General features: G+C 46.3%; 1 long non-coding RNA gene across 1 annotated transcript in view; it reads right to left on the minus strand.

Moving 5' to 3' along the window:
* The window catches only part of LOC126999058 (uncharacterized), a 54,293-nt gene that overhangs the window by 15,793 nt on the left and 13,662 nt on the right, over window positions 1-24,838 (minus strand). The window contains exon 2 of the long non-coding RNA XR_007753118.1: window positions 24,013-24,113. This is a non-coding gene — a long non-coding RNA (uncharacterized LOC126999058). The remainder of the gene's footprint in view (window positions 1-24,012; window positions 24,114-24,838) is intronic.

Consider the following 24,838-nt stretch of genomic DNA (forward strand, 5'->3'; position numbering starts at 1 on the left):
TGAAGGCCTTTGTGGTGTCCTATCCTTCCCAGATTCCTCTTCCTCCTCTTTTGGTCGTTTTTCCTATCTTCTTTTTTCTCGTATTTGCTATTGAGAGCTCTTTTTGTTCCATCATTGTCACGTTCTTGTTCCTCTTCACTTCTTTTTGCCGGGTCTTTCCTTGTTATGTTTTTTTTCAACTATTTGTTCTTAATATTCCTCTTCAAATGTTAACAATCAAGAGCAGGTCGCGTTCCGTTATTGCTTTCCTACAACCTCATATTTTCACCGAGTCCTTCCTCATGTGTTTTTCTTTTCACTTTATACGAGAGACAGAGAGAGAGAGAGAGAGAGAGAGAGAGAGAGACCCCCCCCTTCCGCCTGTACCCCAACACCCCTATGTGGCCATGCCTGCGTCTGGTGGCCGTGGCGCCCCTCCAGCGGCCATGCTGCCTCGCTCCTATGTGTACTATGCCCCCGGAGCAGCCAGACATGAGCCATCCATTACATCTTTATTACCATCAATATTTGCGTGGTCCCTTCGTGCAGGTATAATGAGGCATTGTTTTGGCGTCCAGTTTTTACCCGACTGAGGCACGAATATAATGAAGCATTGCCGTCCAGCAGCTCCCCGCTAAGCATGATAGATGGCCGAGGCTTGCCAGGCTACTGCTATCAATGCAGACCCTATAATTATGGCAGTTTGCCTCAATACTTATCATTATGCCGCGGCCGGGAACTTGTCTGATGGTACAAGCGCCGCCCCGTCCCCAAACACACGGCGTGGGTAGTGGAGCGGCCCTTCCTTTTGTTTCTTGCGGCAGACAAACACTGGAGGAGTTAAGGAAGGAGGAGGAAGACGTGGTACTGGGGACACCAAACCCATCTGGGGGCCGGGGACTTGTCTGACTGAACGAGTGCTACAGTCTCGTCCCCACGCACACTGCTTGGTGGTGTGGGAGGGCAAGGTAGTGGCTCCCTTATCTTATTTTCATGCATTATACGACGGAGAGATAAAGGAGAAAAGGAAGGAAAAGGAGACAGAGAACCTTTCTGATCGAACGAGTGCAGAGTAACACTCAAACACACTGCTTAGAAGTATAGAAAGGCAAGGTAGTGGCTCCCTATCTTGCTTTCATGTCTTGTACGGCAGACGCAGGAGAAGAGGAAAGGAAAGGACACGGGGAACATTTCTGACTGAACGAGAGCCTCCTAGTTCTCAAACCCTCTACATGAACACTCAGAGCTTCCTTTAACTATTTTCTTGTCTACTGTATTGTGTGCTTTCCTTTCCCATACGACAGATATAAATAGGAAAAGGAAGGGAAAAGGAGGAACCAGCGCTGAGGAAAGGGAAAAAAATGATACAGATGGAATAAGCTCGCCTGGTCCACCAACACACCTGTGCATGGATGGTAGAGCGGCCCTTCCATTTACTGCGATCATGTCTCCCGCGGTACATATATGGGGAGAAAGGGGAGGGAAAGGGAGGCAGCAAAGGTATATTTAGAAAGGCAAACCACCGGACGAGCTTATCTTTAGTGGCGCAGAGAAGGGCGGCAAGCAAAGGAAAGGAAAAAGAGTGCAGAGATAAAGTTTACTATGTGTCGTGTACCTGATCAGCCTCTCTCCTAATCCTCCTCTAGAGTGGCAGAAAAAGAACCGACAAATAGAGGAAATGGCAGAGAATGAGACAATATAATGTAAGATAAGTCGCTCCGGCGCGCATGTCCGTGTATCTCTTGTTGTGTATATCACGTAGATCAACTCCCCGCATGCCCAGCCTCGACAGATTATAAGTATTTGTTTCCTTAAGAGTGGCAAACAGAGAACCAGCAAATAGAGGTAATGGAGAAAAGTGAAGCAATAGGATGTAACATAATCTATCCAGCGTGCATTTCTGTGTATCTCTTGGTGCGTATATCAAGCAGATCATCTCCCTGCATGCCCAGCCTCGACATATTAAAAGCATTCGCCTCCTCTAGAACTGACAAGTATAGTTAATATAGGAAAGTTAAGCAAAAGGAGGTAACATAAATCTATCCAGCGTGCATCTCTATGTATCTCTTGGTGTGTATATCACGTAGATCAGCTCCCCGCATGCCCAACCTCCAACAGATTGTACGTATTTGCCTCCCTTCGTGTGGTGGACAAAAAGCAAAGGTACGCGAGATGGTGAAGCAATACAATCCAACACAAACCGTCCATGGCACATCTGAGTGTACCTCTTTGGTGTGTTTATCAGGTTTATCAGCCCCATGGACGTCCAGCCTCCGACAAATTATACATCTTTGGCCCATAACATCCTTCTAAGACCCGTCACCAAATGACATACGAGATGTTGAAGTAATACAGTCCAACACAAACCGTCCATGACCCATCTGAGTGTATCTTTTTGGTGTGTTTATCAGGTTTATAAGCCCCGTGCACTTCCAGCCTCCGACAGATTACACACACTTAACCCATAACATCCTTCTGAAACCCGCCACCAAATGCACCACATCTCAATCCCCTATCTCTTGGGCAGCTATACAAGGTTATATCGCTGAGGCGGGAGACTTCAAGCGCCTAGTCTAAAACGTACGAGTATGAATTGTGGCAAAAACCGAACCTATAACATCCCTCTAAACCAAACAGAGTCGCATTTGCATCATCCAGTCCAGGCAATTAACCGTCGGCGAGGAGAGAGACTTCAAGCACTTCCTTCACCTCCAGTCCATTAGGTACAAGTTGCTGATGCGGCGATGGACATTACTTCATCCCCGGAGACATAAAGATTGCAGGGAAGGGAACCAAATGATCACTAAGTATCCCGAGACATACTTGGGAGTCTTGGGAGAACATTACGGAGAGGAGGAGGAGGATGGTGAGAGGCGAAGTTTAGGAGGACGAGAGGGAGTGAGAGAAGGAGTGAGAGTGAGAACAGATGAGGAAGGGGAAAGAATAGGGAAATGATCTTACAAGAGTCGATGGATGAGAGGCATATACGAGGACGAGGGTGAAGGTGAGGAGAAGAAAGAGTCATTCGCTACACGATATCAGTGGCGCAGTGAGAACAGATGAGGAAAGGGAAAGCAAAGGGAAATAATGATACAAGAGTCGAGAGATGAGGAGCAGAGGAGGATGTGAACAGGAAAGAGAAGGTGACAGAGGCAAGGTCGCAGAAAGAGAAATCCAAAAGACGAAGGAAAGAAGGGAAAACTGAGTGAGTAGAATAGTTGACGGAATTGAAGGAAGGAGGGAGAGGATAGCAAAGATGACAATGGTAAACTGACGGACTGAATGAATGAATTAACTGACTGACTGACTGAATGCCTGACGGATGGATTACCTGACAGACTGACTGAGGAATTAGCTGAATGACTGACTGACGCATTGGCCGCCTCACCGAACTGACTGACTGATGAATTGAATGGCTGACAATTACATCAAACTCGCTAAGCCAATGATGTTTATTAGCACGCGAAGACCTATGTGGCATCGCTGTGTCGTGAGTCGATTCATTACAGGAAGTCTTTAATGTAGGGTCTTCAGTGTGTGTGTGTGTGTGTGTGTGTGTGTGTGTGTGTGTGTGAGAGAGAGAGAGAGAGAGAATAGCGCCATCATGCGTCTTATTATTTTTGTATTACCGTTTCTTTCGTTCATTTTAATTACTACTTTAAGAAATCATGTTTGAAATCTCTCTAATCACTCCCTCAATCATCACCACTACCACCAACAACAACAATAACAACAACAACAACCATACATAGCCTCCAGTCGGCGCAGACATAAAGATGAGTTGTGTGATGCGCCGAGTAACAGCAGACAGTCCCTGGGTCATAACGCGGAGATTATCTGATTTAGCGGCGGTCATTTGCGTCGGCGGGAACGGCGGTGAGGCATTATCAGCGGCAGGGATCACCGCAGCTCAGCGCGTCTCGTCTCGGCACAACACATCGTAACGCAACACGACTCTGCATTACATAACTCAACGCAAAACATAAGCAGCTCAACGCAAGACAGTCCGGAACATAAGACAACATTATATTTCATTACATAACTTAACCAGACCACTTCAACATCGTAACTTAACGCAACACGACATTACATAGGTCAGCGCAAGACCACAGCACCTCAACGGGACAGTATTCATCACGAGGCGAATCAACACGGAGCACAATGCAGCACTTCTATATAGTACAACATAGCGCTATACAAAGGGAACACAACAGAGCACAAGACAATACAATATAATGAGGTAATGGCCTCTTGCAGACTCCTTGTGTTCCTTATGTTCTTAGACAATGTAACAAACGGAACACATAGAAAAGAAACACAATATGAGACACGACACAACACAAATACATACATACATACATACATACATATATACTGTTCTATGTATTTGCTTGTTTGTTTATTTCTTCGTTTATAGATAACTCGTGACCATTTTATGACATTACCAGTTAATATATGCATGATCTCTCTCTCTCTCTCTCTCTCTCTCTCTCTCTCTCTCTCTCTCTCTCTCTCTCTCTCTCTCTCTCTCTCTCTCTCTCTCTTCTTCTTCTTCTTCTTCTTCTTCATTTTTCTTCTCCTCCTCCTCCTCTTCCAGCCACCCATCCCTCACCCACTCACACACACAAAAAAACATGAAAAACAATCGGAAAAACACATTAGAAAACACTTAAAAACAGACTCCATCCCGCTCCTAACACACGCTAAACACGGGCATTGAGTTGCATCCTCCTTCTTTTCCTTCTCTTAATTCCCTTTCTAATGGGTGTTTGAGTTTCCTTAATCCCCAGTAATGGAGATCCGCTTCTTTCCCTTCCCGGCCCCTTCCGTCTCCCCTTCTTTGTTGCATTTTAATTGTCAACTTGTTATTTTTAGTGTGGGGGGGTCGAGGGGGAGTGTGTGCATACGTGTGTGGGGAGGAGGGGTGATCGGAGAAAGAGAGAGGAAAGAGGGAGACAAGCGAAAAAAGAGTGAGTTACTGAAGAGTGGATAGATAGGCTATATACCCGGATTGATGAGTAAATGGATGAATAGAGGACGGATAGATAGATAGAATGATAAATGGATAGCTAAATAGAAGGGTGGATGAATGAATGCATTATTGCAGAGAAAGATTAAAGCTTTGATTAATTAACTGACGGGTGGATGTATTAATAAGATAAGGTGAGAGACAGAGACAGACGCGTATCGATGTATAGATAGATAGATAAGAAGATAGACAGACAGAGTTGGACAAAGTGATAGATTGATAAATATATGGCATAGAAAAGAAAACATGAGAGCAAACTATATTAAGAAGTTAATAAAGGAGAGAAAAGAAAACAAGATTGGAAGAGAGTTTATCAAGGACATTACCACCATTATGTCTTAATTATGGATGTGCCCCCCCCTCCCCCTCACGCATACAACCCCACCCCACACCCCTACACAGAAACATAACCCCCTACACCCCCCACACATCACCACCACCACCACCACTAGCAGCACCTGAGTTAATACATTCTTTCCATCTCTGTCTTTCTTCCTTCCCTGTACAGCAGCGAGGGCCGGAAGGATCACCAGGACTTTTCCTCCTTCCCTGGTAACACACGCCGGGGAGGTGGACACAGGAGAGCCGGGTATTAGATCTCCACTGATTTAGACGCTTATGAGCCTTATCCTCGTGTTTGCCCGGGCTAATGGATGCTCTCCTCTCGCCTCCGCTGCTTCATCTTACTACGGCGGATGCTGGGATGTCTCCTCTCTCTCTCGTCTCCCTTCTCTTGTGTGTTTCTTGATGCTTAACTCTTTCTCTTGTTTCTCTTCTCTTCTCTTCTCTTATCTTATCTTCTCTCTCACACGCACACGAACCCCTTCCACACCCACACGCACGAGCAAACATATAAAAACACAACGCAAACAGTAATTAAATTTATCTAGAGCAAAAATCAGCTGATAACCGTAAGCCAACATTTGAGGAAACATGTAAGTTATATAATAGTAAGGTTGAGTGTGCTAAGAGTTCGTTGACTCTCCCAAATGGCACCCAGATGAGAATGATAGACGATTTAATGTTCATATATCTTTAGCGGTATCGAGGTTGCGTGATTTTACTCCGTGTTACGAATGCTTATTTGCCTCTACTGTGATATCGATCTCGTCAGGCACAACAGTTTGGTTCGTATTCCAGCTGGTTAAGAGTAAAGTTGGGGGCATACGATATATAGCTGCGCGTGGCCGTGGTGTTCATCTCAGTCGCATTGGCCCTTGAGTCTGTGGTAGGTAGGAACCCATCACCCCGGGACACAACCGGTGTGACATCCGGGTTAACACTTATTACCTTTCCCAGGTCTCCCCAGGTACACGTTAATCGACCAGCCTGAAAAGGAGAATGAACAGCTGGATTCGAACCCAGACCCCTCGGAATCGTCGCTAGGCACGCTAACCACTAGACCACGGAGGTGTGATGATGAATGATTAATATATATTGGCAAGTACCTGTAGAAGAACATTTCATATGGAGTCTGCGAGAGGCCTGTCGGCTTACACAGGGCGGTTACTGGAAACCTAACACCGCCCAGTCTAACTTGATTCCTCCTTCTATATCCTAATCCTAAGTCTAATCAAACTAATACTCTCTCCTAATGCAAATCCAATATAATAATCTAACCTGGCTTAACTTGTCTATCGTATCTTACTATCCCACACGTTTCTAGGCATAAATTCATGTATAAGCAAGAAATACTAAAGCTATTATTCAAACTGCCCGTGTCTAGCTGTTTAGTTCAATAAGACTTCTGTGGTCACTGAATTATAATAACTACTATAATATACGCGTCTTAATTCAAGTACAAAATAAAATAAATAAATCGACTTAGCAAGTAATACTCTCACACTAAGTTACTAATGGCGTTTAACAAAAATACTATACCAATGTGATACTGACCACTATATCATGCTTTTTCCGAGTCTTGATAATTCGCGTATCATATGAAGGCTTAACAAATAATAGCTTTTAACAGCATTTCGCAAAGTGTTTAATCAGAAGACGCATCAATCGCTAATCACTGGCTCATAGCGGATCATGGAATTACGGAGGAGAGAGAGAGAGAGAGAGAGAGAGAGAGAGAGAGAGAGAGAGAGAGAGAGAGAGAGAGAGAGAGAGAGAGAGAGAGAGAGAGAGAGAGAGAGAGAGAGAGAGAGAGAGAGAGAGAGAGAGTGTGTGTGTGTGTGTGTGTGTGTGTGTGTGTGTGTGTGTGTGTGTGTGTGTGTGTGTGTGTGTGTGTGTGTGTGTGTGTGTGTGTGTGTGTGTGTGTGTGTGTGTGTGTGTGTGAGTGTTGACAGAGCTAACGAGAATGCACAGAGAGAGAGTTTTGAAAACGACTCTTATGGCTGAGTCAAGAAGTCTATAGAGAGAGAGAAGAGGAAGGGGAGTGAGGAGAGGAAAGGTAAGGGTGTTTGAGGGGGCGTAAGAGGAGAGAAGTTAAGCCGAACAAGCACTGAGAGACGGTAAGAAGTGTTGGGAGGACAAGTAAGGGGAGGTAAAGAGTGCTAAAAGAGCCGTGAGGTGTGACAGAGGGCATCAAGGGGAAGGAAGGAGAGTGAGTGAGTGAGTGCAGGAAGCTTGTGCCTTGCCGTCCAGGAGCCCTCCGTGGGTAACCTCATGTGCCAGGCATTAAGGGATCAGCGAGGGGCACAGCGACGCCGGGCGAGGCTGCACGGGTGTTTTTTTCAAGCAAGGGATGGACGAGGCGAGGGTAGATGCATGTTTGAGCTGCTGCCAGTAATCCTTTGCACAGTTTTAGAAGGTAAGTCAAACACCGCACGAGGAGGGCAAATGCGTCAGCTGTTTCAAGACGTCTTACTAGGGTTTGGAAGAGGAAATCATCCACTTGCAAAACACATAAAGGAATAAAAGAAATACTATTACGCGCTGACATATTTTGTAGGCGTTTAAGTATGTGCGAACTGTTCCCAAAAGTTGCCTTGATAGGAGGGAACTTATATGTCACACTTATATAAACATCTAGTTACTGTTATGCCAGAACCTTAACATCAACTACAACCACGACCACAATACTACCTCCAGCATCACTTCAACCATACCAAGCAACCACCACCACCACCACCACCACACCACAACACCACATTCATGAGCACCATCAACACCACTGCTACATTACTTCTTCCAACACCACAGCAACCCCATTCATCATCACCACCAAAACCAGTCACTCACCACCACCAAACCATCACATACCCAACCACCACCACAATAGCACCACCAACACCACCAGTTCACCAGACCCACAAATACCACCCTCACCACCACCACCCCCAGGTCGGACGGTCACCCAGGGGAGGTCAAAGGTCGCTAATGCCAGTGTCTCGTAAAGTGTGTCGGAGCGTGGCGCCGCGGCTCGTAACCAGATGCACAAATTTCTGCATCGTGTTATTGTTTATTCTGTCACATGTGTAGTTATCCTCTCCTCTCCTACACACTTCTTTCCTGACAGTCTTTCTCTCCTAACACTCTTCCTCCCCTCTGTCCCACTCCACCCTAATAATTTCACGGTTTTATATTACCGTTCAAATTTCTGTTCCTATTCATTTATTTTTTGCCTTGTTCTTCCAACGGTGTTCATTTTAAAACTAACTCAATATTTCTGCTCCGTTTAAGGAATAACTCTACATATACTCTGCTTCACTAAGGGACCCTCAGTGTTCTGCTCCCTGATATTCCCTTCTGTGTGTCCAGCCTCCAGCGGCCTTCCATTGTTTGCGGAATTGATCTTGGGGGCAGCGTGTCATTGGTTCCGTGGGTTCATTGGCCTCCCGCTTCTTCCTCGCTCTCAAGAGGGATAAAGCAAAGTTCTTAAGACCCTACCGACAGTGTGCTTACACCTCCAATGTGTGTGTTTGTGCAATGAGGTGTGTTGTTTTTGTTTTCCTCTTTGTAGAATAATGGGTGATGTTATTGTTATATCTGTGTAGGTTTGAGAATCACATGAACATTGGCAGTCACACAGTTTGTATCTAAAAAGTATGAGTCCCTTGCTAGACAGAGTTATATTACTGCATGATTCAATGGTCAAAGACTGAAATCTATCCCTTCCAACTCTGTCCGTTCCCGCAATCCCTGTTCCTCATCCTATTTCCCAAACCACCACTACCTCCCAATCGCTTACAGCTGCAATCTTTACCCCAAACGCACCCCGCTCCCTCTCCTCATCTTCTCCCTTGTTGTTTACCTGCAACAATAAACTATCAATCAATCAATCAATCTCCAACCACCGCCACCACCACCACCACATCGCTTACAGTTGCAATCTTTCCCCAAAACGCTCCCTTTCCCTCTCCTCATCCCCAACTCCCCAACCACCACCACTACCATCACCACCACCAACTCCACTCAGTCCTTGAAACGCGCTCCCCTCTCCCTCCTAATCCCCTTATCACCACCGCCACCCACATTGCCTGGTCTTATGTGACTGACCAGGTCGGCCGAGGATCAGTAAGAGGCCTGTAGGTTAATTGGTGTGTGTGTGTGTGTGTGTGTGTGTGGTGGTTGGCGTGCTCTGTGTGGACCAGGATCTATGTAAATCTGTGTAATAAAGAGGTTGAAAGAGTGCCCCCCGCGCCATCTATTGACAGCCACCGCCACTACACTCTTGCCTGGCCTGCACCGCGAATAACCGACGCCGCCTGCCAGACTGCACGGACTTTGGAAGGTGAATGCAGGAGAGGTAGGAGGCTAGGAAGCGGGGAAAGGGGAAACAGATAAAATAAATAATGAAAAGACAAGGAGAAAGATATGTTGTGAGCCTAGAAAGCGAGGGATTAACTAACCTTATCAATCACGGGCGAGTACTTGTATCCTGCCGCTCACACAAGGCATTCTAATCGCCAAAAATGATGCACAACATTGACATTACACCTCGGACAATACACCTGGGAAAATACAATCAATTATCTCGTCGTAAACCATTGAAGGCGCCATAAGGAGGGTCAAGTATTGGCTGTGAGTGACCTGACTTCATGACCTTTTGTGTTGTCCATGTGCTGGTGTGAGTGAGTGAGTGAGTGAGTGAGGATTAGACGGAGGAGAAGGGGCTGGGATCGCTTGTCCACCATGGAGGGGGAGGTGAAGGCAGCGCTGCAGAAGCTGAACGGCGGCTCCCTGGACGAACAGCTGACGAAGGCGAGAGGAGTACATGGCTGTCCTCAACAAGCAAGTGTGTGGCAACGGAAGGAGGAGGGAGTCACAAGAGGCGGGAGTAACGACGAGGAGGAGGAGGCTGGTCAAGGAGGGGAAAGGGGCGGGTGTGTGAAGGCAGAGTGTCATTAGTGGTGTACAAACAGGATGATGTCCCCAGGGTGCCGCCTTGCCACCCGCCGCCGCTGCCTGTCACAAGCCGTCAAGTCTCACATGGGTGGTGTTGGGTGGAGAACGAGGGGAGGACTGGTGGGCACTGAGTGAAGGCTGAGGAGGTATTGAAGTAAGGGGAAAACAAGGTGTGTTAAAAATAAAGGAAGGAGGACAAAAGGTAAAGGGCAAGGATGTACTGTAGAGTGGAGAGGATAAGGGTATACTCAGGATAGGAGGAAGGGTGTATTAGGGTAGGAGGTGGAAGGATGAATGTGAAGGTAGGAAGGTGGAAGGAGAAGCGTGGGGGAAGGAGGGGGTGGAAGGGTAGGGGAGTGGAAGGAGGGCGAGAGGGGTACTGATGGGGCCTAGGAACTGAGAGGCACTGAGGGGCACTAGGAGCTTGGGGTTGGGAGGGAAGGCACCAACACCCCCAGCGGAAGTAAGTTGTTGGTCGTCTGTCACCTGGTGTCCAATAACTCTTGACCGCAGCGTGATAAATTACGAGGCGCTTAACACGTTTTTGCTGCTTCAATATTTATGCTTCTTATTACTCGGCGTCTTAGTGATTTTTTAGGCGTTAATTATTGTTACTATTCATGTTTCTTCTTTGTATTCTTTCTTATTCTTTTATTTGTTGATTATTATGATTTATTTTCTTTTGTTTTTGTTCTCTGGTTTTACTGAATATTATTTATGCCTGAGAACGCTTGTCATCTGGCGTCCTATTGCAGTATATTAAATACTATTGGCATTTTCTCTCTCTCTCTCTCTCTCTCTCTCTCTCTCTCTCACACACACACACACACACACACACACTCCCTTTAAGACAATGTTAACAAAGACGCCATCGCACCCTCTAGATGAAACCCTTGAACGCCTCATAAACCCAGATCTCTCTCTCTCTCTCTCTCTCTCTCTCTCTCTCTCTCTCTCTCTCTATCTCTCTCTCTCTCTCTCTCTCTCTCTCTCTCTCTCTCTCTCTCTCTCTCTCTCTCTCTCTCTCTCTCTCTCTCTCTCTCTCTCTCTCTCTCTCTCTCTTCAATCCCAATATTACCTAAAGCGACTCCCTGCTCCCTTTCTTTTCTCCTTCTTCTCCAATTTTCTTTATTGCGTGCCTCCCTCCTCCCTTTACTTCTATTTGCTTTGCTTTTCCATATCATCATTTTTAGTATACTCGCATCATCCCCCTTCTGACCTTTTTGTTGCCTGCTCTTACATGTTTCTTTGTTTCCGTGTTTCCTTCAGCTTCTGTCTGCTTTCCTCTTTCACTCTTTTCCTCCTCCTCCTCTTCCTCTCCCTCACTTCCGAACCCCGTGTCTATATCTGTCTCCCTCCTCCCCCTGCTCCTCCTCCTCCTCCTACTCCTCCTCCTCCTCCTCTTCCTCCGTTTTCTCCTCTCGCACAGATTAATATCCTTTTCCGTTTGTCTGAGCCAGAGAGAGAGAGAGAGAGAGAGAGAGAGAGAGAGAGAGAGAGTCCTTCCGGCTGTGTCCCTCTCCTTGACGTCTTAACTCGGAGTCGTCGGCGGCCTGGCCCGGGTAAACACACACACACAATGGGGGATCAGATGCCACGAGGGCGTCAGCGGGATCGTGTTCAGGCTTATAATGGACAGTATCCGGTCAGTTACAGGAGCCCCGAGCCTGCTGGCGGACTGATGGTGGGAATAGTGGCCCGGTTAAGCGGCGCTGGGGTGGAATTTGAGATATATTTAGTTGTATTGCTTAAAACGGACGCGGGGTGGAATGTAAGCTAAATTGTTTGTATGGCTTAACTGACTTACTTTTATTCGTGTGTTTGTTTATTCATAGTGAGTTTCGGGGTGGAGTTCAAGATATATTTAGTTCGTATAACAAAAAACTGATTTGCTTCCATGCTTCTTAAAGTATTTTACTGGGGTTAAGAGGCGCTGGGGTGGAATTCAAGATATATTTAGTTAGTACGGTATTGCTTTGACGCGCGGTGGAAATGTAAGATAAATTAAGTTTGTATTACTTTTGAACTAATTTGCATTATGTTTCTCGGTGTATTTTCAGGTGATTTTCAAAGGAGCAGATCAAGAATTAAGGCTCCTTGGGGTGGAATTTGAAATATATTTAGTTAGTATTGCTTAAACTGACGCGCGGTGGAGTGTAAGATGAATTAAGTTTGTATTGCTTTTGAACTAACTTGCATTATGTTTCTCGCGGTGTATTTTCAGGTTATATTCATAGGAACAGATCAAGATTTAAGGCTCCCGGGGGTGGAATTTGAGACATATTTAGTTAGCATTACTTAAACTGACGTTGCGGTGAAATGGAAGGTAAGTTAAGTTTGTATTGCTTTTGAACTAACTCGTATCATGTTTCTCGCGGTGTATTTTCAGGTTATTTTCATAGAATCAGATCAAGATTTAAAACTCCTGGGGGCGCAATTTTGAGATATATTTAGTTAGTATTGCTTAAACTGACCTGCGTGTAGAAATTTCATATATTTAGTTTGTATTGCTTGAACTCACTTGGTTTTATGTATCTTTACACATTTCTTTTAAAGTTTTTCACCGGAACAGACAAGGATTTAATTACGGCTTTCAGAGGTGGAATTTAAGATACACTTAGTTTGCATTTCTTAAACTTACATGCTTTCATATTTCTTGGTGGATTTCAAGGTTGTTTTTACAGGAATAGAAAAGGATTTAAAGAGACAAGGATGTAATTACGGCTTTCGGAGGTGGAATTTAAGATATACTCAGTTTGCATTTCTTAAACTTACATGCTTTCATACTTCTTGGTGGATATCAAGATTGTTTTCACAGGAACAGACAAGGATTTAAAGAAACTCATGTAGGTCAATCGCCTCATTCATATGATTATCTAACCTCCGTTCATAAGTATTCAACCTCATTTTCGTTAACCATATGATACTTAAATTGTTCCGGCCATCTTCCCTTCATCAACTATATCATAATTATATTTTTCATTAACTATATTTTCATTAGTTATAGAGGGAATGGCAGTGAGGGAGAGGGAGAGAAAAATTTAGTGAGAGAACGACAGGAAGGGAAAGGGAGACAGGGAGAGAAGGAGAGGAAGAGAAGGAGTGAGAGAAACGGAGAGAAAAGCAAATGTAAAGGAATGAGGGGAAGGAAGGAAGGAAAACATCAACATAATCACAGTTCACATCTCTCTCTCTCTCTCTCTCTCTCTCTCTCTCTCTCTCTCTCTCTTCCTTTTCTTCTCTCATCTCCATTCTTTTTTACCTTCTGCCCTCCTCCTCCTCCTCCTCCTCCTCCTTTCCTCTTTTCCTCATGCGGTTCCTTACCCTCTTCTCTCCTCACCCCTTATCTCTTTCTCCTCCTTCTTCTTCTTCTTCTTCTTCCTCCTCCTCCTCCTCCTCCTCCTCCTCCTCCTCTCTTCCTCCCTGCACCCCCCGTGGCGTGTGTGCCGATCCTTCACACCCCTAACCCGCCCCCCGCTGGCTGTGTCACCGATACTTTACCCCCCCCTCCAGAACTTGCTCCCCTCCTCCCCCACTCTCTCCCTAGTGCTTTCCTTCCTTCAGGCACCCCTCCCCCTCGCCTCTGCCAGGAATGCTACGTCCTGTATTTTTCCTCTAGCCCAACCAGCACACGTTTTCTTTTGAGGTACGTTTTTATTGGGGTTAGTTTGGTAGGTATGGTTCGGTAAACATGGTTCGTGACGGGAGTAGCGGAATTTTGCTTCAGAGGTTTGTTATAATTGAAGAGTAAGTTTACGGGTTTTTTGTGACTTCCGAGGAAATTTTCGATAATAGAGTAAAATGTGGGTCGTTGGTTGTCATTTCTCAAAGGGACCACTCAGAGAGCACGTATTATTATTTCGATTGCTTTGCTTATGAGTTTATTTGCTCGTTAATGTTTACTTGCTGATTCATTTATCGATTTATTTGTTGACATAGCTATTTATAAGTGATAAAACAGCATTTATTATTTCATTAATATCAATACTTACGTAAGTAACCAGAAGAGATACACTTTTTAACCCGGTAGCGGCGGGGATCATGTTTCTTAAAGGCCCCTTTATGCGAGAAAAAGGAAAAAAAAATCATCACTCACGCAAACCATTTCATAATATATATTAACGCATTTGTGATCAGTTTATGCATCATCTATTTTTTGGAGGGGGTTATATCCTGGCAAAAATTTGGCCTGTCGCTGGTACACGGAAAAGCCACAAATCTGGCCCATCGCTGCTATCGGGTTAATGTGTTTGTATAGTTAGCCATTCATCTCCCTGTCGAGTCACTTAGTTTGTAATTTAGTTAGTTCCTTAGTTATCTAACTGGCTGGTTAGTTAGTCAGTTAACTGATAAATTAGTTAGTTACCTGATTTTTTGGTAAGTTGTTGGTTACCTTGTTAATTGGTTATTTAGTTAGTTAGTCAATTAGTTACCTAGTCAGCTGTTAAGCAAGTCATTTGGTTAGTTTGTTTGTTACCTAGTTAGTTAGTTAGTCAGTCGGTCAGTTAGTTAGTTACATAGTTATTCAGTTAGTCAGCTATTTATCTCCACAAGTAGCCAGGAGACACTTCCCCTGCGAGACAGCACCCCGGGATCACCCACACCTCATCCCTCATGTCAGACCGTACCCCTCGTGGCACACGGCGTCACTTTAACACCCTCACGGAGCCTCCTGTCGTGACGCCCTTTCCCCTCCTCGCTCCCTCCCTCCTCCCCTCCTTGCCCAAGTCTTGTGACCTCGCCTGACCCCAACGCCTCAGATCACTTAGCTGGGGTCACACAACATGGTGTCAATGCTTTCTTTCTTTCTTTTCTTTCTTCTTTTTTTTCTTTAATTTTCTCTTCTTTTTCTTTCCTTCTCTTCTTCCTTATCGCGAGTCACACAAAATGATGTCTTACTCTTTTAACCCTCCCTTTCTCCTCTCCTCATTCCCACACCCATTCATTTACTCTGCATTCTCTCTCTCTCTCTCTCTCTCTCTCTCTCTCTCTCTCTCTCTCTCTCTCTCTCTCTCTCTCTCTCTCTCTCTCTCTCTCTCTCTCTCTCTCTCTCTCTCTCTCTCTCTCTCTCTCTCTCTGAAAATCCCTTTAGTCATCCCCCCCCATAATGATATACGTAAGGAGATGAGCCGATGTTCGTGTCCCGTACTGAAAAACCCACACGATCAGGTCAGGAATCGGGGGCCTAGCTTATGTGGTATAGACACGTCACCACCGTACATAGACCTGTAAGCTATATTGCGCCAAGACTGGGTCCATACAAGTCATGGTTTTTCTTTTCACAAATGTACATAGTCTCTGGATTTATTTTTTCCCTCCGTATACAATCTTCTCTCCTTCGATTTATCCATCCCCTTATCCTTCCCTTCATCTCTTCTTCACCCTCTTCTTCCTTGGCTCACCTCCCTTTCTTCCCCACATCACCCCTCCTCTTCCTCCGTCCTCTCCCCTCCTCTTCCTCTGTCATCACACGTATTTGTCACCGCGTCGCCGCCAGGCCGCAGCTCATTAGCCGCCTTCCCACGCACGGCTCACCTCTGACCTGACCTGGCACAGGGCTGGGTCATGTTGTGTTTTCATAGGCGCACCGGTAGGAGGGGGGGGGAGAGAGAGAGAGAGAGAGAGAGAGAGAGAGAGAGAGAGAGAGAATCAGTAATTTCCAAACAAACTCGAACACTACTTCCTCCACCTTACTATTTACTAAGGCAGAAATGCAGTCTTCTTCTTCTTCTTTAGGATTTACCCCCTAAATAGGGGGACATGGCCTTTGCACAAGGCGGCCCTGTAACGGGTAGCCATTTGACGTATTATAGTCTGTTCACGGAGCCCGTTCATCTGGCGCCTAGGCAGCGTTTGTTACGGCTCCTGTGTTTGGCTGCACCCCTCCCTCACTCAAATGCCATTCATGTCCGCCGTGACTCTACACATTTGTGTTTTCTTCGTCATAGCTCGTCTCTTATTCACGACAGGCCACTTTAGTTGGTACCGCTGGACTCAGCAGTAATTGCGCAACTCAGTTATATTTATCTAAACTCGATGTTGAATGTGATTGTTCGGTGATCGCTAGAACAAAAAATTGGACCAACATTTACTTCGTTAACTAGATCAGCTGTCGTAGAAAAGATAAGGTCAAGTATATTATTTTCCCGACTCGGTTCTTGGACGTGTTGATGTAAATCACTTTCTAGTAAATTTGTGTACAGGTCGAGCCCTGTATGACAGTTAAACGGTTCACCCCATCTTTTCACTGGCAAGTTAAAGTCCCCAACAATTACTGCCTCGCAACTGCTACTTGTTTCTAATAATAATTCACGTAATGCGTGGTCGATATCAAGAGTCTGCCCTGGCGGTCTGTAGATAAGTCCAATTACTATTTTACGAGATTTATTTTTAATTTCAATGAAGACCGTGTCTACATTGGTTATCATATCTGTTTTCACGGATACTGGATGGAGAGAGTTGTGGATATAAAAGATAAAGCCTCCACCCCGTCTGTTCTCTCTTTCATGACTATAGATGGTATAACCCGGTAATCTATATTCCGCAATGAAATCTCTATTTGAAGTGTCTATCCAAGATTCTGTGACTCCGATGATGTGATAATGATTTGTAGCTGCGAGGACTTCTAAGTCTTCAAATTTGTTACATAGGCTACGAGCGTTTACATAGCAAGTTTTAATGTGATTCGAGTCGGGGGTTTCGCGGGTTGAGTGCTCCCTTACGGTGGAGCTGCTGGTGTTCTCGTCTCCGCGTTTTTTGGCTTTCGATGAGCCACTTGGTCACAGAGCAGCCTCCCGGAACGGGCTGCTCCAACAGGGTTTAAGTGGATGCCATCAGCAAGGAACAAGTCTGAATCGTAGTAAAAACTGTTCCACAAGTTAGCGAACTGGACGTTTTCTTGTGAGCAAAGGGACTGAAGTATGTTGTTTGTGCTAAAGGCCTTACTGTAAAAGCTAGATTCGGCACCGACCCTCGGGAGGATTCCTGAGATTATGATGTTACTGGCATCCGTTTTACGTTCATACTGCTTGATCATGCGGCGGTATTTCTCAGGCAGTTCTTCAGAACGGGTTGTCTTTACGTCAAGGAGGAGAAGGAGGACTAGGAGGGATCAATGCGTTTCTTGAAGGAGTTGATGGTCTCTGCGCAGAAGGAGGAGGAGGAGGAGGAGGAGGAGGAGGAGGAGGAGGAGGAGGATGGAGGACAGGGATGAATTAGCACCACAAATATATATAGCTTTGTGTTTGTTAGTTGTTTCATTTATATACGATTTGTCCATTTAATTTCACGAAACAAGGAAAGGAAAGAGAAAGAGGAGGAGGAAGAGGAGGACGAGGACGAGGAGGAGGAGAAGAAAAGGAGGAGAAGGAGGAAGAGAGGTCAAGAATGCACGCACCGTAAGTCTGGCTCAGAGTAATTTTTAAAGTTATTTATAAACGTTTTTCCGTGTAATCGCTGACGGCTCGCTAATTCGGTTTAATTGTAATTATAATAGTAAGTCCACGACGAGGGTTTAAAGAAGTCAGCTGCGATGTTAGGTGAGTCATGGGAGCCGAGAACACCTGTTGGCGGGGGGGGAGAGAGAGAGAGAGAGAGAGAGAGAAAGAGAGAGAAAATAACGTACACCTTTCGGGGTTACTCTCTCTCTCTCTCTCTCTCTCTCTCTCTCTCTCTCTCATCCGTACTTAGGTATGTAGTACTAATGCTTGGGTTTAAGATAATTCAATGACACTATATTCAGAATCTTACGGAAACAATAACTTCTATATACAAACTCCCGTCTTCGTGTATGTAGTATTGGTTATGAGGCCGCGAGACTAATAGGTTAATGTATACTGACTGGCTTGAGATAATACCACAATACACACAACAGACTATATGAGAAACAATAATTGCTATGTATAAACTCCTTCCCTCGTGTATGTAGTATTCGTTATATGGCAGCAAGACTAACTGACTGGCTAGAGATAACACAGCAATACATTATAATATACCATAAGAGAAACAGTCACGGCTATAATATAAACTCCTTCCCTCATGAATGTAGTATCGGTAATAGATAACAGGTTAAATACATATATACGTAGTACTGATTGGCTTGAGATAATACAACAATACGCTATAATATACCATAAGAGAAACAATCAGGGCTATATACCAACTCCTTTCCTCGCGTATGTAGCATTGGTTACGAGGCTGCGAGCGGCTAATGGGCGGGTGTTAGGCGGCCACCAGGATAAGCGTGCCGTGCCAATACACACAGGATGAATATCGGGACAATTTGCCAGTCGAGATGCGGTATGGATTAGTGCGCCAATTGGCAAAATCTTCGGCATTACACAACATTCCGCACAAAAACACTCTTTGCTCTTTCACGACTCAGCCGCGAGATACCATCAAGGCTTGTGGGGCAACGCGAGCAGGCAGGCGAGCAGGCGGAGAGGTGGTGGGGATAAGCAGGTAGAGCAGCAGGAAGGGGATGAGAGAAAGGGAGTAAGTGAAGAAGAGAAAGGGAAGCAAGCAGAGAGGAGTGAGAGCAGGAGGAGCAGAAGAAAAGGCAGGGATAAGCAGATGGAATAGAGGGCAAGGATTTGGAGAGAAGAAAATGAAGAAGAGGAATAAGAGAGAGGGATGTAGGCAGCCAGTCAGACAAGGGAAGTGTGTGTGTCTGTGTCTCTGTGTGTGTGTGTGTGTGTAAGTGAAATTTGAATTATTACGTATTTTTTCCTCGTCTTAATTCTGTCTTCCCACGTCTGCTTGTCCACATCCTCCATTCGTCTTCTTTCGTTTTTGTTTCTCATTCTTTCCAATTGCTTCACTTCCTTCATTATCTTTCATCTTCTAATCATCTTCCTATGCGCTCACATTTTTTTTTCTTCTTCTTCCCCTCATCAGCTTTCTAACAATCTCTTCCTTTCATTGTTCTCCCTAGCTCTCACTCGTCTCGTTAAGATTAATATGAATGGCGTTTTTGTGATCACGTTTCAACTCCTTCCAATGGCGAAACAAAACCTTTTATCATGAACCCAAGGAGGCAAACACATAACATAAGAGTCAGTCAAGAGATAAGATCGAAGAACACCAATATCAACACACACACGGTACAGACAGCAAGTCGATCCCCGTACCAAAGGCGAAACAAAACCTCTTATCACGAACTCAAGAGAAGCACAGAGAACCAGTCAGCAAATAGATGAGTTTCAGTAGGCCCCACTCAATACACACTCAAAGAACACCAATTCTAATACACCCACCCATGGTACAGACAGCAAGTCCCCCGAACCAAAGGCGAAACAAAACCTATTAATACGGACTCAAGAGAAGCATCCACATAACAGAGGGTCGGTCAGTCAGGGGATGAGGTCCAGAAGGCGCCACTCAATACACACACACACACCAAGAACACCAACGAGGCTGCTCCGATAAGAAGATGGACTTTCAACTTGCCATGATGGAAGAGGAGGAGGGGAGAAATATGGTTGGAGGAGGAGGAGGAGGAAAAATTGACCAAGGGATGGGGGATAGACGGGGAGAGAGAGAGAGAGGAGAGGAGAGGAATGAGATGGGGAGAAAGAATGAGAGGGAGAGGAAGGAAAATGAGGTGGGTGGTATAAGGAAGCGAGAGAAAGGGAAGGAAAAGTGGGAGGAAGGAGAGAAGGAATCAGGAGGGAAGGAGGACATAGGAAGGAAGAAGAGGTAGAAGGAGTAGAGAGAGAAAGAGAAGGGGAAAAAGGAGCGAAGGAGATAGGGGAGAGAAAAAGAACAAGACAGTGAGACTACGAAGGAGAACAATAACAAGAACTAGATGATTATGAAGAAGAAGGAGAAATGAGGATAAGGATGATGTTGAGAAGGAAGGAGAAGGAGAATAAGGATGAAGAGGAGGAGATTGAGAAGAAAAAGGAGCAGAATCATCAGTAGCAGTAGGAAGCTGTAGTGTTAAGCCTCCGTCGCCTCAGCACACATCGCCGAGACACCCCCTATTCCGCGCCTCACAACGACCCATTAAGGCAACATATAATTATGCAAACACCACCGGCAGCCCCACAATGGCCGGCCCCACTCGCCTCGCCTCACCTCGCCTCTGCACAGTCGCGGCACCTTCGTTATCTTGCTCCGCCCCCTCACAGGTTGCAGCGCCCCGCCCCCTTCCTACGGCCTGACTGCATGGGGCGGGGCGGGGCTGGGGGGTGATGGGGTGAGGGGCAAGTATACCAGTAGCAGTGCGGAGATGTTTGGTTGGTTCGGGGCGGGGCGGGGCGGGTCAGGGCGGTGCTGGGGGTGGGTGTAGGATGGGGGATGAGGGGGAAGGGTGAGGTAGAGTGAAAAGAGAAGTGCAGAGAGAGAGAGAGAGAGAGAGAGAGGGGGGGGGGAGGGGTACACTGATGAGTTTTGTTTTTGCCACAGTGAGAATGAGAGGAATGAGAGGGATTAGGAAGCATACATGAGAGACTTAGAATGAGAGTGAAGGAGGTAGGATATGCTATTGGTGAGTTGGGGCGGGAGACTATAGTGAGGTTGGAGGTGCATGGAGGTTGGGAGTGCATTAGTGAGAGATAGCATGAGGGAGAAGGTATAGGATTTCTTATGGGTGAGTTGGAGTGGGGGGGAGTATAGCGAGGGAGGGAGGAACTACATAGGGGTGGGGAGTGCTTTTGTGTAAGTGAGCATCTGTGTTTTGTCCTGGTGTGTGTAAGGAAGAGGATAAGAAAGGAAGGAAGAAAGGAAAGAAGGAAGTATAAGGAAGGAAGAAGTATATGACGAGTGAGGGAGAAAGCGTACAGTGTGTGGTGGGGTGAGGGAGAAAAATAAGTATATAAATGAGGGTTATATTCGGCATGAGTAAAAAGGGGTAAGAGTGCGGGGGGGATATGAGGGAGATGGGGTGAAAAAGGAGGTGTCATAAGTATATATAGTGTGGGAGAGGAGGCGATTTGATATTGACCTAAGTGAATGAGGGTGAGAAAAGGGTGAGGAAGCGGTGAGGGGTGATGTTAAGGCTTGTGTGCGGGTGGGGTGTGCGATGAGGGGGCATTTAAAGGGGTGTACGGGGTACTGGAAGGGTGTTTGGGGGGTCTAGGAGGTGGTGTGAATGCTTGGACGTGGTAAGAGAGGAATGTTGTGTTCTGGATGTGGATATGGGGGTGACGAAGGGGGTTGTGGTGGGGGTGCTTGGAGGGGGTGATGTCCTGGGTCGTGGTCCTGCAGGCACAAGACATACAGGCTTCGTTGAGGGGGTTGAGGTGGGGGTGTAAGGATTGTTGGGGGGAGAGGAGGGTGGCTTGAGAAGGGCTCTTTCAGGGGTGACTAAGGTGCGTAGGTGTGCTTGGCGGGGGTAGAGGTCCTGTCGGCATTAGGCATCGAGGAAGAGGAGGAGAAGGAGTTGAGGGGTTGAGGTGGGTGTGTAAGGACTGTGGAAGGGGAAATGTTCCTTGTGTGGGGGTGTTTTCTGGGGTGACAAAGGTGTACGGGTGTGCTTGGTGAGGGTCGAGCTCTTGGAGGCACTGGGCATGAAGGGGTCGTTAAGTGTGTTGTGGTGGGGGTGCAAGGATTGTGGAGGGGATATGTTCCTTGTGTGGGGGTGTTTTGGGGTGACAAAGGTGTATGGGTGTGCTTGACGAGGGTCGAGGTCCTGGAGGCAGCGGGCATACAAGGATCGTTGAGGTGGTTCAGTTGGAGGTGCAAGAATTGTGGAGTGGGAGATGTTCCTTGTGTTGGGGTTTGCGGGTGACAAAGGTGTATGGGCGTGCTTGGTGAGGGTCGAGGTCCTGGAGGCACCGAGCATACAGGGGTCGCTGAGGGGGTTGTGGTGGTGGTGCATGGATTCTGGAGGGGAGATGTTTCTTGTGTGGGGGTTTTGAGGGTGACAAAGGTGTATGGGCGTGCTTAGGATTCTGGAGGGGAGATGTTTCTTGTGTGGGGGTTTTGAGGGTGACAAAGGTGTATGGGCGTGCTTGGCGAGGGTCGAGGTCCTGGAGGCAGCGGGCATGCAAGCCTCGTCGGGCATCGCATCAGAATGTATTATTGCCGGCGAGTGAGTCCGTTAAACAATAGCTTGTGTGATCGCCTCGGACGATAAGATTCATTTCAAAGGTATTAGATAGGGCTCAAGCCACAGTTTGCCTTCAATAATTGGTACCTGTCTGGGCCCATTGTGATATACTCGCCGTCGATGTATACCTTGCTCTCTATTTAGCCATGTAAATGAGCTATTCTTAATAAGTTAGTGTTTGGAAAGCTGTTATTTAAGACGAGCTCGGCGGCGCGGAGTAATTGCATAGGAACCCAGTGAAGGGAGATTGTAAGTTTTATTATTGCCTTCTTTTTTAGTCTCGGGATACGCCTATTTACCACCAGGATCGCATTGATAAGGATAGTTATATCGATAGGGCAGTAAATACCTATCCCCGCAGCCTCGCCCTGCGTCTTGGGCCCTCCACGCCGGGTCGGGAAGGGCGGGTTTGGCGGGCACCAGTACGCCGGGGCCTCCGTGTTGCGGGCTCCCAGGCGTGATGTATGAGGGATGTTGATTGGTAGGCAAGTGTAAACAAAGCGCCTAGTGGTCGACAAGTCGCCTTCCCGCCCATCCACTAATTGTTACTTTAAACAGAGTTGGAGTTAATAACATACCCTGTAATATTCCCAGATGAATAAGGCGGAGGCAGACATGTGCGCTCGCATCTCCTCCCACAATATTTGCACTATTCATTGCGTAAATAGATTGGATTCTCTTGATAAACTGGCATTTGCATAGGAGTCTATTCGCCTTGGCTTTCACGCGCTGACTCAACAATGTGTGTGAAGGTCAAGTTCGATACGGAGATTGGACTGCAAATGGCGAGAAGCGGAGAGGGAGGTTCATGCCTCGTGTACCTTGTGTTGCTTCGTTCTCTGGCGCTCACTCCGAGGGGGGCAGGGGTGAAGGAGCTGCTGTTTCGAAGCAAATGTAACAGAACGAAGATACACAGAGCAGATGGTGTTGAGAGCGTGCATGGTACACCAAAGACACACCAACTCGTATACGTTCTTTCGTTCTCACTCCGAGGGGGGCAGGGGTGAAGGAGCTGCTGTTTTGAAGGGAGTGTAACAGAACGAAGATACTGATGTAGATGGTGTTGAAAGCGTGCATGGTATACCGAAGACACACCACTACTGTACTTATATATATTTCCTTCTTTTGCTCTCACTCCAAGGGGAAGAGGAAAGAGGGAGCTGCTGTTTCGAAGGGAGCGTAACAGAACGATGCAGATGATTTAGAGTCGGGTACATCGAAGACACACATACGTTGTTCCATCTTTTGCTCTCACACTAAGAAAAGTTGTGATGCAAGAGTTGGTTTTCAGACACACTAACTAATGCAGAAGGTGTTTCAAGCGAGGCAGAACGAAAGATACACCAACCCAGATGATGTTTTGAGAGTGTCTTTACCACCAGGTGTTTTGAGCGAGGCACACAAACGACGAAGACCCAAACATAAGGAAGGCGTCTTAAGCCAACTCATTACCGACGCTTGTCTTTCTGTTTTCCCGCCTCCGCGCCCGACCCTCCGAAGGCGCATTATTCCCTGTCTCCGACCATAATAAATGCGGCAGTAAACAAGAGTTATGTCATAAGGAACGGCCCAAGCTGAGGAAGAGAAGGGTTTTATAGGTAATATGCTAATTAACTCGGCTACCTTAAACAGCATGCAGGAGGCGCCTCAGACAGACCTTGCGTTGATGTTGATGCTGCTGCTGCTGCTGTTGTTGTTGTTGTTGTTGTTACTGTTGTTGTTGTTGTTCCAGGCACCGCAAACGCTCTCCGACACACACTGTAAATCGTGCAAAAAGGAAAAGGATTAAAAGATGCAGAGGCGTTTGAGAGAATAGGAGAAAGAGAAAAGAAGAGAAAATATGAGAAGATAGCAATAGAGGAGAAGAGAGGGAAGGAGAGGAGAGAAGAGGAGAGGATAAAAGAGGAGAAGAGAGGAGGGAAGGATAATTAGATGCTGAACACAAAGAGAGGAAAGCGAAGCGAAAAGAGAAGAGAAGCTATGAGAAAAAAATATTCAGATTTATAAAAAAAAGAGAGAAAATAGAAGAAATTGCATAAAACACAAGAAGAAAAGAGGAAAAATATGCCAAGACACCGAACACAAACAAGGAAAAAGATTACAGATAAGTTAGCAAGATGAAAGAAGAGAGGAAAAGAGCTGAGAGGAAGAGAGAAGCGAGGAGAGCGGAGAAGCCAGATCGATGAGTTTTATTGGCCCCAAGCGAGCCAGATAAACACTGGTCACTTAGCGCTGCCAATGCGAGGAGGGTGATTAACACGCGCACGAGTGGAGGCTGAAAGAAACTTATTCCCTCGCTTTACCTAACGGCCGACCCCATCCCTTGCCTCCCCGACACCCGCCTAACCACCACGACCTCCCCCTCTACTAGCATCACCACCACCACCAGCAGAACCAGCCCCCTCCTCTTTCCATCTCTCTCCCCCGACACTCTCTCCTCACCACTACCACCACGACTTCCTCCTCCACTACCACCACCACCA

The sequence above is a fragment of the Eriocheir sinensis genome, chromosome 15 (assembly GCF_024679095.1).
Source record: "Eriocheir sinensis breed Jianghai 21 chromosome 15, ASM2467909v1, whole genome shotgun sequence".
NCBI classification, from domain to species: Eukaryota; Metazoa; Arthropoda; class Malacostraca; order Decapoda; family Varunidae; genus Eriocheir; species Eriocheir sinensis.